The 14,771-nt window shown below is 46.1% G+C and overlaps 1 protein-coding gene across 1 annotated transcript in view; it reads left to right on the plus strand.

Annotated features, from left to right (window-relative positions):
* The window catches only part of LOC306809886 (uncharacterized protein), a gene marked incomplete at its 5' end in the record, with an annotated part of 176,493 nt that extends 162,453 nt beyond the window's left edge, over positions 1 to 14,040 (plus strand). Inside the window, one exon of the mRNA XM_079321792.1 lies at positions 14,017 to 14,040. The remainder of the gene's footprint in view (positions 1 to 14,016) is intronic.
* Between the last annotated feature and the right edge of the window lie 731 nt (positions 14,041 to 14,771).

A 14,771-nucleotide genomic window follows, 5' to 3' on the forward strand; every position in this document is an offset into this window, starting at 1 on the left:
ACCAATAGTGTCCCTTCACCTCCTTCCAATTGGGAACTGAGTCATCTCCATCCAACAGTAGCTCTTCCTCCAGTAATCAACAGAACCCTGTACTGGCACAAGCAGAGGGACCATATTATAATACAAGGTCAAGGGCAGCAAAAGCAGAAAGGATTGTTTCCACTCAGGGAAGTCCCTATGGGAATAGAGGGCAGACTTGGGTTGTAGACGCACCGTTGACGGCCTCAGAAGTGAGAGGATTTAAAAAAGAAATTGGGAATTTAGTGGAAGATCCCATAGCATTGCAGAACAGGTAGATCAGTTCTTAGGACCTAGCATTTATACTTGGAGAGAAATGAATTCAGTTATAAATATACTATTCAACCCAGAGGAAGTTAGGATGATTAGAGAAGCCGGCCTACGCATATGGGAGAGGGAAAACCGGCAAGGACCACCGGGTGACTATAACTACCTCTCACAGACCCGGGATGGAATCCAAACCAAGAAGAGGGGAGGCAGAATATGATTGACTATCGAGCTTTAATAGTTAGGGGAATAAGAGAGTCTGTTCCTCGCCAAAGTAACACCAAATTGGCCTTTGGCGCAGTACAAGAAAAAGATGGAACCCCCATCTGCGTGGTTAAATCGGTTAAGGAAGAACTGTCATCTGTTACTCTAATATAGATCCTGATAGTCCCGGATGGCCAAGCCGTATTAAGAGTACATTTTGTCACCAAATCTGGCCTGACAATCCGAAGGAAATTAGAAAAGATGGAAGACTGGCAGGAAAAAGGGATAAATGAACTACTTAAGAGGCTCTAAGGGTGTATCTGAGAAGGGAAGAGGGAGAAAGGCGAAATCAAACGCCGAGTGATGGTAGCGATAGCTAGAGAATGTATAAATGCAACTGGAAATAGCTAGAGAACCATGTGTATCTACAGAAGGGAAACCTAAGATTGCGCCAGGCGCAGGAGGTTCTATGCCAACCCTTGGCAGAAGGTCGGAAAATTTCAGGGCAGATGTTATTACTGTGGTGAATTGGGTCATCTCAAAAGGTACTGTAAAAGATTTGCCATCGATGAAGCAATTGAAAAAGGAACAGGAAAATTTAGCAAAAGATTCTGAGAGGGGAAGATTAGGGGTGTCAGGGGCTCTTCCCTTTAGGGGACCCAATGGAAACATCTAGATGAGCCCTTGATAAACCTCAATGTTGGTCCCCAGAATTTAAGTTTTGAGTTCTTAGTTGACACAGGAGCTGAATCGGTCCAGTTTGAAAGATCTTCCAGTAGGGAGTCCATATTAGTAATCGAACGTGCGAAGTAATAGGAGCTGAAGGGACACCCTTCAAAGCACCAATAATTGAAGGAGTAGAGTTAAAAGGAAAACTTTAAACAGTGTGTGGCAGAGATGATTTATTTACCACATGTAGAAAAGAATTTGTTAGGGAGAGATTTACAAGTTAAGTTAGGAATAGCAGTTATTCCAGAAAATGGGAGGATGGTTGTGCAATTATGAAATTGACCGAAAGAGATATAAGTGAAATCAATCCCCAAGTATGGGCAGAAGAAGGGAAAAACTGGTCTTTTTAGGACACACACCAATAAAAGTGCAAATGCAAAAAGGAACTACCCCAGTCAAGGTAAAACAGTACCCAATATCAGAAAAGGGTAGAGAAGGACTAGCTCCAATTATAGACCACCTTCTGGCGGAAGGTGTGTTAGAACCATGCATGTCCCCCCATAACACCCCAATTTTAGCAGTCAAAAAGGCAGAGGGAAAATACAGATTAGTCCAGGATTTGAAAGAAATTAATAAAAAAATCATCGCTAGACATCCTGTGGTGTCTAACCCTTACACTCTGTTGAGTAAAATTCCCAGGGAACATGCATGGTTCACCACCATAGATTTAAAAGATGCCTTTTGGGCGTGTCCGCTAGCAGGAAGAATGCCGTGACTGGTTTGCATTCGAGTGGGAGTACCCAGGAGGGAAGAGAAAACAACAATTAAGGTGGACCCGTCTATCTCAAGGATTTACTGAGTCCCCCAATCTTTTCGGACAGGCTCTAGAAGAACTATTAGACCAGTTCACCCCTGAAAATGAGACACAAATCCTCCAATATGTAGATGATTTGTTAATATCTGGAAAAGAACAACAGCTAGTTAGAACAACTAGTATAAAACTCCTTAACTTTCTGGGAGAAAAGGGTCTAAAAGTATCCCGGAACAAATTGCAGTTCGTTGAACCAGAAGTGGTCATATAATTGGAAATGGATACAAAAAGTTAAGCCCCGAAAGAATTTCGGGCATACTAGCCATTTCGACCCCAAAAACTAAACATGACATTCGAAAACTTTTAGGCTTGTTTGGATACTGTAAATTATGGTTAGACAAATATACTCAAAGTGTAAAATTTCTTTATGAAAAATTAGTAAACCCTGAACCCATAAATTGGACTGCACAAGACGAAAAACAATTAGAAGAATTAAAAGAGAAATTATCTTCGGCCCCAGTCTTAAGTTTACCAGATCTCACAAAGGAGTTTGAACTATTCACGAACACTGAAGGGGGAGTAGCTTACGGTGTACTAACTCAGGAATGGGGGGGTTGTCGAAAGCCAATAGCTTACCTCTCTAATTATTAGATCCAGTAGCAAAAGGATGGCCACTATGTCTCCAAGCAATTGCGGCTGCAGTAATTTTGATAGAGGACGCACAAAAACTGACATTGCAGGGAAAACTTAAAGTATATACTCCACATGATATTAAGACTATCCTCAGTCAAGGGGCCCAGCAATGGCTAACAGAAGCCAGAATACTAAAATATGAAATTATATTAATGAATGCAAGTAATTTAGAATTGGCCACCTCTAAAAGTATTAATCCGGCTCAATTTCTCTCAGGGGAACCCTTGCCAGAGCTAGAGCACAATTGCCTGGAGCTTATAAATTTCCAAACCAAAGTAAGGGAAGATCTACAAAGTACACCGTTGCCATATGGAGAAGTATTGTTTACCGATGGTTCATCTAGAGTAGTAGATGGAAAAAGGGTATCTGGGTATGCAGTAGTAAAAAGAGCAGAAGGAAAAGAACTAGAAGTGATAGAAAAGGGGAAGCTACCATCCAATTGGTCTGCACAATGTTGTGAGATCTATGCATTAAAAAGAGGTCTAGACTCATTAAAAGGAAAACCAGGAACCATTTACACTGATTCAAAATATGCATTTGGAATAGTCCACACATTTGGAAAAATCTGGGCAGAACGCGGGTATTTAAACTCAAAGGGGAAAGATTTGGTACATAAAACCTTAATAAAATCCGTATTAGAATCCTTGCTCAAACCAACAGAAATTGCAGTTGTGCACATAAGAGGGCACCAAAAGGGAAATACCGTAGAAGAAAGAGGAAATCGGTATGCTGACAAAATAGCCAAAGAAGTCTCATTAAGTTCCGAAGGGCCTATAGAAGTCTTTAAATTAAATGAGACACCAGAGAAATCACAAATTACAAAGCCCATTTTTAGTGAAGAAGAGTTAAAGATAATAAAAAAGTTAGAAATACATCAAGGAAATCAAGGAGAGTGGGTAATGAAAGATGGGCGCAAATTTTTAAACAAAAGTCTAGCCAGAAAGGTATTGGCAGAAATCCATGAACTGACCCACTGGGGTGTTCAAGGATTATGTGACCACTTCCTCAGAGAAAAGTTTTGTATTGGGATATATAATCTGGCTAAATCAATAACTAAAGGGTGTTTAATCTGCCAAAAAGCTAATCAAAAAGTTATGCGAAAAATTGAATATGGGGGAAGGGAATTAGCATTAAGACCATTCCAAAGTGTTCAAATTGACTTCACAGAAATGCCCCCAGTTCAAAAATATAAACATTTATTAGTTATTGTGGACCATCTTACCCATTGGGTGGAGGCCTTCCCCACTACTAAAGAAACCTCAGAAGTGGTCATAAAAATAATCCTTGAACAAATTATTCCTAGATATGGATTAATTAACCACATCGATTCTGATAGAGGCCCACATTTACGTCACATATATTACATCGAGTCATCGAAGCACTGGGAATGAAATGGAGGTTGCATACTCCATGGCATCCCCAAAGTTCCGGCCGAGTAGAAAGAATGAACAAAACCTTGAAAAATGTATTAACAAAATTAATTGAAGAGACCCAAATGAATTGGCTCAAATGCCTACCTCTTGCCCTATTACGCATTAGGACCAGACCGCGTGCAGACATAGGAGTTTCACCCTATGAAATGATGTTTGGGCTTCCTTTTTTAATTACCCCTTTTAGCTCTGCAAACTATCTAGAAGGAGAAGCTGCCACCCAAGAGTATTTAAGAATCATTGGAAGAACAATAGAGCAACTAAAGAAAAAAGGATACCTGCCCCAAACCTCTCCCTTAGATTCAAATGCTCATCAGATCAACCCTGGGGACTGGGTTCTTGTTAAATCCTTAAGTCACACATCTCTATCTCCTAGGTATGAAGGCCCCTTCCTAGTCCTCCTAACTACACACACTGCTGTAAGAACAAAAGAAAAAGGTTGGACTCACATATCACAAATTAAAGGACCAATTCCACCTCCCCCTGGTGAATCGGACTCCACAGTATTTCAGCCAAAGGCACCTGAATGGACCATTACAAAAGGAGCTACAGACCTCCAACTTAAGTTTAAGCTAAAAGAAAAAGACAGCTGAAAAGACTTAGACAGTTCCACTTTGAAAGCAAAGTGTTACTGTACGCAGTTTATGTTAACTCTAGTTGTTGTTATAACGTTGTTGTTGCATACCTGCAGTAGTCTTTCAAGTTCCCAGTAGTTCACTAAAGTTCTTGTTGTTACAAAATTGTTGTATCATACATCCTTCTCCGATTCTAAGTATCACTCAATCCTCTGTCAAAATCCTCAAATTAAAAGTTTGCCAAACCATAAAGACCAATTCCCCTACAGAACACTTTCTAAGAACACCTAAATTAGTATACAAAGGGGATGAGAGAACTCTGGGAAAGTAAAATCTTACCTAAGGGGACCCCCACCTCCAAGAGGCAAGCCCGGGTGAGACTGAAAGCAGTTCATACCGGACTCTTGAGAGGAGTGTTGCTAGCCTTGCTAACAAATAACATGATAAGCAGCGAAGAGGTTAAATGCAGCAAGTGTTACCATCCGATATATGATGGGGAGACCCAAGAGTCCCTAATAAGAATTCACACCAACGTGAATCCCAGCTGTTTCAATCATTCCCAGATCTCCACTTGTCAAGAAAGTGGAAAAACGTATTGGATTGCTAAGAATACTGCCACTTTTCAGCAGCGGTTGCTCGGAGAATGTCCTATAGGGGAAGCCTGGTTTTGCTTTGAACATGAGAATAATCAAGGAGAATTAATAGATTTGATCAAAGAAAAACAATTAGTAATAAATACCGAAAAGGAAAACGAATTGGAAATACCTTTAGGGAAAAATTTATTCATAGATTTAGTTGAAAGAATTAGTAAAGAATTAAATATAACCAATTGCTGGGTATGCGGTAATACACAAATGTCTGAGATTTGGCCATGGGAAGGGATCAGTTTAAGCCCATTGGAAATTCTAAAATGGAAGCAAACTAACCAAACATCTCAATTACCTAAGCAAAAACGAAAGAAAGAACAATGGAATTTAAAATATAAACCTATTGGAGAAGAATGTATTAAAAGAGTTGGAAACCCATATAGAACATTTGTAGGAACTATGCCCTGCAAAAGGTACCTAACTATAAAAAGGTCAATTATAAGGTGGATACCTAAGGAGCCAAACAAATATTGGACAATACACCAAAAGGAAAAAGGATGTGTTTATCACGAAGGATATGATTTACATGAATGTGCTGGAAAGAAAATAAATCCCTTTTGGGGATTAGAGGAATTATCCAAATATTGGTCATGTCCCACCGAAACCAACCAAACCTTTTGGACAGCACCCGAGTATCTATTCTGGATATGCGGAGACACTGCATATACCAATCTTCCAGGAGATTGGGCCGGGAGCTGTACAATTGGGATTATAAAACCTTCATTCTTCCTACTTCCCAAAAATTCGGGGTCTAAATTAGGAATTCCCTTGTACGATGATTCGAAAAGGGCTAACCGAAAGGAGTATGATTAATTTAGGAAGTACTCAAAAATGGAAGGGACAAGTGTGGACACCTGAACGCATCATGGAAGTATATGGGCCAGCTACGTGGGCACAGGATGGGTCGTGGGGACACCGTACTCCCATTTATATGCTGAACCGAATCATCAGACTCCAAGCAGTATTAGAAATAATATCTAATCGAACAGCCCTCGCATTAGACCACATTACCGAACAGTTAACTCAGACCCGAGCAGTGGTCTATCAAATTCGGCTTGCAGTAGATTATTTATTGGCTGATGAAGGAGGTATTTGTGGAAAATTTAATACATCCGAATGCTGCCTGGAAATTGATGATAAAAGCGAAGTAATACGAAACATATCTAAAGAAATCCGAAAAATAGCATATGTAGGAAACCAACAATGGACCCCTCTAATGGACACTAGCTGGTGGGATGACTTCTGGTCCCTAAAAATTAAATGATGGAAAAGAGTAGCCTTTTTAGTTACAAGTGCAGTCATAAGCTTTTTATTTTTACCATGCCTACTCCCATGCCTAATTAGGCTTATAAATACCACTATACAAACCAGCATAAAGAATATGACTGATCAAACGAGAGCTAAAATTTTGATGATCGGAACCCAAAACCCAGAACATGATTCAGCTAAAGAAATCTTAAACCAATTTCTAGAACTACAAAAATTATACCCCCAAGAAACCGAAAATTTTGATTTGATGCGGGTCAAAGACCCGATCAAAGAGAAAGAGGGGGGATTGTGGTAAAAAGTCTTAGCTGAAAATCATAAAACAACATTGCTAGAAGAGTTAAAAAGATTGTTGCTTACCTTATCGTTCTATCCACTCATTCGTTTGTTGGTTCTTTGATCAAGTTGTTATGTTCTTTTCCCCAGTTAAATGTGTAGTCCCTATGTAATTCAAGCCCCGATTTATTGTATTTCCCCTATCCCAGTTACTTCCTCCTTCCGCCCTTTCCCTTACCTCATTTCCGGCCTGTTGCTGCCTGCCTATCAAGTTAGCCACACCCTATATGTAAATCTCCAGAAGTTTCCCAGTACCACCATTACCGGAAGTTGTTGTTGAAGAAAAGATTCACAAAAATAGTCAACCAACACCGAACCCAAGTTCACAGATCATCTCAACTAACAAACCAAGTCACCTGCAATATGTCCTTTGTAACTGTTTAATCACCGCAACCTAAAGGGCAGTTAAGAAGAATGACACCCCCAGACCAATGAGCCACTATTGAGATCTCGGACGTGTCCATGAGGCTGAGACTCCCATCCCTACGTTCTTCGGGATCGACAGGACCTCCTCCTAGCGTTGCCGGGCAGCAGCAGCAGGCGTAGGGCCTACTCCCCGTGACCCCCCCATTAATAAAGAGCTGTTTCTTAATAAAGGCCTTGGCCCTACTACATTCATTACATATAGTATGTGTAGTATGTAAAAAAGATATAGGTAACGATTCAGCAGAAAAAGTATATAAAATGGATGGGTTTTGTTTGTTAAGTGGAACAGGTTTCTGGAGGAGTTATCTCCCCTGTTCCCAGCACCTGAATAAAGACATGTCTGATTATTCATATCTGTGTTGGTTTCATGTGCTTGCGGGGAGGGTTGGCTTCCCCTCAGGGAAAGCTCCACATGGTCTGGGAATGGGGGGGGCTGTCCCGTCTCCCAGGGCTTCTCCTGTGAGCTGCTTGCACCAATTAGAGAGCTGATTTGGTGATGGACAGCTCGGGAAACCAACGAAAAAGTTATTTTGCTTTCACAAATCACAGTGAATGAAGTTCTGGGGGGTCTTTTGGCTTCCGGCCTCTGGAGGAGCGAGGGTCCCCGGCTGGGGCCCCGGCCCAGCTCCGGGCTTGTTCTGGGCCCCGGCCCGGCATCCCGGCCCAGCCCCGGCTCTTCGGGGGGCCCGGCTCGGCACCCCTGCCTGGCACCAGTTCTGTGGGGAGCCCTTAGCCCAGGCCTGGCTTGGCTTGGTGGGGGCCGCATGGTGCCCCTGGCTCCGGCCACCTGCTTTCTTCTTAACGAACTGGATACAATTTTAACTCCTTAATGCCTGGATAAGATTCTAGATCTCCTGAACCCCCCTGAATGAGAAGAAATAAAGCATGGAGTCCACAGAAGTCGGCTGAATGACGATAAAGTTTCTGATGGGAAGAGATTGAAAAGATGCAACTGAAAAGTAGCTGAAAACCTTTTTTTTTTGTGGGGCTATGAGGGGATTGTGACTTCACTAAAATTCCTTTAAACTGTGAAATATACTTGGGGAGGATGGGTGATTGAGTTGAAGACTGTCCTTGCCTCAGGAAATTGATCTCCCTGTTTTGGGACTGGAATATGAACAGAGACATTTGATAGAGAAGATGATAAAGAGGATTTTGTTTTTCAGCAGCCTGACTTTAAAAGTAGTACCCCATTTGTGCATCATAACCCATAACACGGCTCTTGGAAGGACTGTGGGAATGAGAGCAAAATTCATAGTTCTGTAGGTCCCCAGCAAATGCAGATTGTGAAGGTGAAGACACCCCCTAAGTCTAAAGCAGAAAAAGGAACTTTTCTCTCTTAACTGAACTGAAATGATTATTTGAGTGGATAACTGACTGGAGTGTTCTCTGTATGTGGTTGGTAAGAAATGTGGAGTGAAGGGAGGAGGGAATAATCTAGGAATCTTATTCTGAAAAATTTTTTCTTGTATTATTAATAAATTCTTTCTTGTATTTTCTTTTTAAGTTTGAGCCTGCATTGTCTTTACTCCTAAATCCTATCTCTAAAGAAAATTAAATATTTAAAATTGGCAAACCCTTTAGTTACACCGTGACAATATCAAATTGGTATTGGAGAGGTTTCTTTTGTCCTGTTTGGTGACCCTCTCACTTCCTACCCCTTTAGGCTGGATTTGGCGCAGCCTCCGGCGCCCGTTCCTCCACCCCGCTGGTTCCTTGGAGCAGCTTTTAGGCTGCAGAGCCCTTCCAGCCTCGCTCGGTGCACAAAGGCCAGACCAGGCAGAGCAATCTGCTGGAGTGCAGTGATTGATTAGCACGGGACTCCTGGGAAACAGCGAGGGGCACAGCCCAGGGACGGTGTTCCTCTGCTCCCAGAGCAGTTTCTGGCACACGCTCCAGCCGCAGCTCTTCTCCAGCTTGGCAAGTGGAGCAGGAGCATTGGCTGCAGCCCAGCTCCCCTGTGCCACATGTGCTGTTCAGCCACGAGGGCCGTGAGCCCCCCAGAACATTCAGACACACCCGCACTTGGGGCAGTGCCCAGGCAGCTCCGGCAGCTCCAGCATGCGGTCCCGGGAGGCCGAGTAGGAGCCCTGTGTGCAGCTCCTGGCAGCTGCAGAGCACACGTGCTGAGGAATACACCTGGTGCAGGTAGCTCAGCTCAGCTGCAGTGCCAGCTCCAGGCTCAGCTCTGGCTGGCAGGAGCCTGAGGCATGAGCCCACGACCTGCAGACCCTTGGCAGGACAAAGAGCCTGGGGACCTGTGGCACAGCAGGTCAGTGGCCACTCAGAGGAAGGGCAGATGCCAAGCCTCAGGAGGAAGAGACTTTGCTGTGCTTGGACTGTGAAGGCAACAGCCCAGGGGTTCAAGGTCCCTCCCTGGAGGCACCAGCTGTTTCTGTGTTCCTGCGCCACAAATAAATTGTTTTGTGGAACGAGACATGAGAAATTCTGCTGTGGAAAACCTGGTCTGACTGTGTGAGAGTGGGGGGAGTGCAGGCAGTTAATGAGGGCACCCTTGAGCTCACCTGAGCCACCCTCTGTGAAGGGGATTTGGTCCCAGCAGGAACAGTCTGGTGGTGGGAGTGTGACTGCCAGAGTGCCTCCGGGATGCTCAGACAGAGAAGTTACCTTATCAACAGGGCTGCCTTAGAGCTGGAGCAGAGCCCAGGCCATGCACCTGCTGGGCCCTGCCCATAAGAAACCAGGCAAGGTGCAGCAGAGTGCCCTGGTGCAGCAGAGCATCTCTCCAGATGCTAGGAGAGCTTATCTATTCCTTGTTCTTGATAATTGGTGGAATAACTCTAAAGACCGCTTGTCTCGTCAGGCGACACGGAACTGACACTTGAAGCTGACAGTAAACATCTTGCTGTGGAAGCGAGATGTGGAAAGATAAGCTGCAATTTCTGACTGACAAATACTCTGTTTTACAGACTATGAACGCTACATCAAACTTGCACAAAGTAGAAGTTTTCTGCACATTCCTTGGAAACGCGTAGGGGTCTCTACCCAGAGTTGGGATGCCGCCTTGTAGTTACTCCTTCAAGGGTTGAATGAAAGGACTCTGGACACCATCATCAATTTGATTCTGAATTTGCTAGCTATAATATAGGTACCTTAATGGTTTATGTAATCTACTAATAGTTCTTTGTTTTAACCTGTGTAGCAAGCAATTCTGTTTAAGATCTGCCTTTCCTTACGTCCTATCTATTCAACAAAGAACTCCTTTTTATAATAGACCTGATCAGCCATTCCTGAGGACTTGAAGTGGTTTAGGTATGGGGCACCTAAATTCAAGCTGCTGCAAATAGTCTGAGCCTGTGGCAGGGCTTGTCTAAAGCTCCCACTCAATCCTCAACACTTGAGCAGGGGAAGGCAGCTGGCAGAGAACGAAAAGGAACAAGTTAAACCACAGCCCCAGTTTTGTCAGACCCCTCTCTCTGTCTGCCCATCCTGTAGGACTAGACCTCAGGGTTTAAGTAGGCACAGAGTGTTAGGAAAGGGAGGGCAAGGCAAGGCTAGGCAAAGGCAAGACCAGGCAGGAAGATTTATCTGATGGCTCGGCTAGAGCAGGAGAAAAGCCTAGCGGTGTAATTATTGACAGTTCCCACTGGATGGCTCCTGAAGCCCAGCGGGGACGCAGTGCTGAGCACAGCCGGCAGATTGGATCCAGCTCCAGCCATTCTCTCGTACCACAGCCCAGTGTTACCAACCTCAACAGAACGGTAACCTTAGCCCAGAGCCAGGGAGGATGGACATTCCCACGGGACCACACACACCTGGAAGCGTTTGATAAAATGCACCTGGGAGTGCACGGGCAGGAACTCTGAGAGCAAACTGTTTTATGCAAGGACATAAAAAAAGAAAGGAGAGAGAAAGCTGCCTAAATCAAACCCAAGCAATGACAAAACAAAGACATGGACAAGTTGCAAGTCCTGTGTGAAGAGCGAGCAGCAGACGTTTCAAAAAAAGGTCAAACGTGACCCCAAATATTCAATAACAGAGTGAAAATGCTACATTGCCGTGGGAAGCCTCAAAGAGGTTGACCCAGATGTGGCAGTGGCTCCCAAGGCAACTCTGCTCCAGGACACGTTTCTGGTGCTCTTGCTCACATCTCTGCATCCCTATCTTTGGGCACTGGGAAAGGGGAGAAATAGTTTAATTCCTAGAACGTCATTGTTGGGAATGGGAAAGAAAGTGGAGCTGGGACTGGCTGCAGCCTAAGGAGAGCCCCATGGCAGGTGGCCATCTGGGCAAGTGGCCATCATCCAGCATGGCACAGCCACCCCCTGCTGCAACAGCTCCCACAGCAGATGTGGGAGGATTCAGATACCAGGGTGAGAGATTGTGGAGAGCAGGGCAGGGGCCGCCTAGAGCACTCCTACACTGCCCCAGGTGTCAGAGCCACCCCCACACGTCTGCCCACAGGGGGTCCAAAGACGCCCATCCTGACAGGCAGCAGTGCCACCCTACTGCTGTGCTGGTGAGAGGGGCAGAGGGGGAAGGATGAAAGGGTGAGGAGGAGCAGCTCCCCTCAGGAGGCCATGGTGCTCTTCAGGCTGCAGCACCAACCTCCTCCTGTCCCCAGTCACATCCCCTCAGAGGGGCCCTCCGTCCCCCGTGCTGGGAGAACAGGGCAGCACAGCTCCCTGGGGGTCAGCAGCTCCCCTCCTGCCCCGGATGGGCACAGCCAGACGGCTGCACACTGCCATGCAGTGGGGCTGCAGGGCACGACCCCTGCCGGGTGCTGCATGTGCCCTCAGCATCCAGCAGCAAGCCACTGCAGGAAGGCCACTGGCCAATTCCTCCCGGCCCTGGTGGCACACAGCTGTCCTTGATCACCTGCTCTCATCCGCCAGCCCTTCTCACCTCATCCTTGAAGAGCTTGGCTTGGTCCTCACAACCCGTCAGAGTGTGCACAAAGCTAAAAACCTTGGAATAAAGAGAGAAGTGTCAAGACAGAGCAATGTTTCTGGCTGCAGACCCCCCTGAGCCCACATCCTCCCATTTGGAGCCCTGCAAGGTGCCACGGGGCTCTTGGGGCAGAGGTTGCAGCTTCTTTTCCCTGCTATGCCAGAGCCAGCCCTGGCCCTGGGCACAGGCAGCGGCCTGAGAGGAGCACCCAGGGGGGCAATGGAGACATCAGGGGATCGTTCAAGCTGTCAGAGCCCTCTGAGACCATCGAGGACAAGCACTGAGCAGCACTGCCGAGGCCACCACTAAGCCACGTCCCCAGGTGCCACATCCACACACCTCTTGAACACTTCCAGGGATGGTGACTCCCCCACTGCCCTGGGCAACCTGTGCCAGGGCCTGAGTTGCCTAAGGTTTACCAGCTCCCATCCCACTTTCAGCTGGAGAAATGTCAATTCTCTCTTCTCTCTGGTCCTCTGGACCAGCTCCAGACCACGGGAGATGGAGAGAGTCGAAAAGGACAAAGGTGAAAGACAAGGAGACTCTTTCTCCCGGGGCAGACTCTACAATTTATTCCAAGGGAAAAAGAGGAAGAACAGAAAATGGCAGGGAATTTTAAACTCAGGGGGAGCAGAGCGGAGGAACAGAACCATAATCCATGGGATTCAGCCCATGGGGCTGGGCAAAGGGAGGGCAGAACCAGCACCACAAACTCTGGGGGAGTACAGAACAAACCCAGAGATCTTCAGGACTTTGACCCCCCATATTCCCCTCATATCTCCCCTTATATCCCCTCTCAGCTGGAGCTCCTGTACCTGAGGAGGGGGAGTGAATAAACCAGTATAAACCAGTCCAGACTGGGGCATCCGGACAAAAATTCAGAGTCACGAGGGGCAGTGGGAGCGAGGCAGGGGAGGGGCGGGAGTGATCGGCGAGGGGAGGGCAGGGAGAAGTTCCCGCCTCGGCCGAACCCCCTCAGGGATTGACAATGGGGGGGCGGCTCCCGCCCAAACCGCGGGCGGGGAAAAGCGCCCTCAGGGATTGGCTGGGCGGGAGGGGGGCGGGGCCGGAGCAGTTCCCGCCTCAGCCAAATTCCCGTCAGCTCAGGGCTAACCAGAAAAACCAAAAAAAGCCTCAAACCTCCTTGACATTACAACAAAACTGATGAGTATTAAATAAATTTGGATGAGTATGAAATATATAAGGCCATATCTTAGTTCCATTGAAACAATGGAGGGTGGAAAAGTTGTATTGTGCAGTGAAATATGGAAAAACAGAAAAAAAAGCCCCAAATCCATTTTAGAATCCCTCAAAATTAAGTGAAATTGAATAGAAGCATAATAAAGATGAATAATTATTAATGAATTGAAGCCATACTTAAACATATAATTAAAAATTTGAGAGGTATAAAATAGGGCTTGGGGTGCTGAAACACCTCATGAAAGCACCAAAAAACTCCAACTCTCAAATTCCCGTCACGCCTGGGCTGGCTGTCCTGCAGCTCAAGTACAGGAATCCTCCAGCAGCTCAGGGGAGCAGCAGCCCTCCTGCTGATGCACAGCCTGTGGCAAAAGGGGACAGTGGCCCAAATGTGCTTTGGAAATCTGAGTTGGGTTCCTAAATGCTGTTGGAATTCTCTCTGATAGAGCTCTGGTGCTGAGGGATGTACGTGGGAAGGGTTTTCCTGCCATCAACTGGGCTTGCTGACCATCTGAGCTCTGTTCAGGGGCAGTGTGGGAGCCTGTTCCTTTCCCCTCCCCAAGGGCAGAGTGTTGGTGAGGGTGGAGTTGGAGGCTGTGTCTGCCCCGACAGCCGGTACCGTGGGGCTGCGGATGCTGCTGCCAGCGTGGGCTTGTCTGAGCCGGGCCCTGTGCCTCTTCCAGGTGTCCCTGCTGCAGTCCCAGCCGGCCCCGGACTGACAGCACTGGCAGAACTACACTGAGAGCTGCTCAAGGACCAGGCAGCAGCTGTCAGACCTTCACCAGGAGCTCTCCTGCTCCTTTGCAGCTCTGCTCAAGAAGCCCAAAGCTGCTCTCGTGGAACAGAGACTTGAAGCTGCATTGGTCTCTGAACCTCAGCTTGGCACTGACATCCTTGGGCCATCAGTCTCTGCAGAGACAGGCCCTGGAGAAGGCAGGAGCAGCTCTTGTCTTCCACGGAGAATTTGTGCCCTGCTCAGAAGCCAGTTCCTGTCAACTGGGCACCAAAATCCTCCCCAGAATACAGACAAGTGCTATTGAAGATGAGGGTAAAAAACACCTGCCAAAGCTTTTCCAAGCAGACCCATTTGGTTCTTGAAGGACTGTTCCTAGCGAAAAATCTTTGATGTAAGCAACAAGACTTTTCTTCTGCCTAGAAGACCTAATGATATATTGCCAAACGGAGAGCGGAGAAAGAAATGCACTTGTGGCTGTCTCCGGATTCATAATCTCTTTTATGAACCTTAAACACTCTTGGCATTTCACTGTAGGAATTTGAAAAGCCCCTGAAACATCATTTTTTCAACTCATGTAATTGT

The sequence above is a fragment of the Erithacus rubecula genome (genome assembly GCF_903797595.1).
Source record: "Erithacus rubecula genome assembly, chromosome: 18".
In the NCBI taxonomy this organism is placed as follows: Eukaryota; Metazoa; Chordata; class Aves; order Passeriformes; family Muscicapidae; genus Erithacus; species Erithacus rubecula.